Here is a 585-nt window from a genome sequence, read left to right as displayed (position 1 = left end):
GTGTCTGACAAGAGAGGAGCAGAAGCCCCATCTGGGTTCTGAGTCATGAGCCAGAGCCTTGGCTCTGCCCTTCTAAAATGTTAAAGCAATATGTCAGAAAGCAAACTTAGAAAAATAAATGACTAAATATTAGCTTTCCTGAGTCCCTGTACCCGGTTATATCCTCTCTGAAGTGAAGTGAAGTCACTCAGTCGTGTCCGACTCTGGCCTACCAGGCTCCTCCCTCCATGGGATTCTCCAGGCAAGAGTACTGGAGCGGGTTGCCATTTCCTTCTCCAGGGGATCTTCCTGACCCAGGAATCGAACCTGGGTCTCCAGCATTCCAGGCAGATGCTTTAACCTCTGAGCCACCAGGGAAGCTCTCTAGGGTTCTTAATCTTCAGATACTCAGGCCTGAGGATCTATCATAAACAGAGAGAGTAGGGGAAGAGATTTATTATATTTTTTACAAATTAGTGACAGGATTTATTGAAAAATTACAAAGTGTCCTTGACATGTAGAAAAATCAGACAGTTGAATTCAAGGAATGATACATTTAAGAACTATACAAGTGAAAGAAAATATGAAAACCCATCTATATATGTT

General features: G+C 42.7%; 1 non-coding gene across 1 annotated transcript; it reads right to left on the bottom strand.

Annotated features, from left to right (window-relative positions):
• Positions 1-284: 284 nt before the first annotated feature.
• TRNAS-GGA (transfer RNA serine (anticodon GGA)) lies at positions 285-357 on the bottom strand. The gene has a single exon. It is a non-coding gene; the product is annotated as a tRNA-Ser (tRNA).
• Between the last annotated feature and the right edge of the window lie 228 nt (positions 358-585).

This window comes from Ovis canadensis, chromosome 4, assembly GCF_042477335.2.
Source record: "Ovis canadensis isolate MfBH-ARS-UI-01 breed Bighorn chromosome 4, ARS-UI_OviCan_v2, whole genome shotgun sequence".
Lineage (NCBI taxonomy): Eukaryota > Metazoa > Chordata > Mammalia > Artiodactyla > Bovidae > Ovis > Ovis canadensis.
This window is presented reverse-complemented; position numbering and strand designations above follow the sequence as displayed.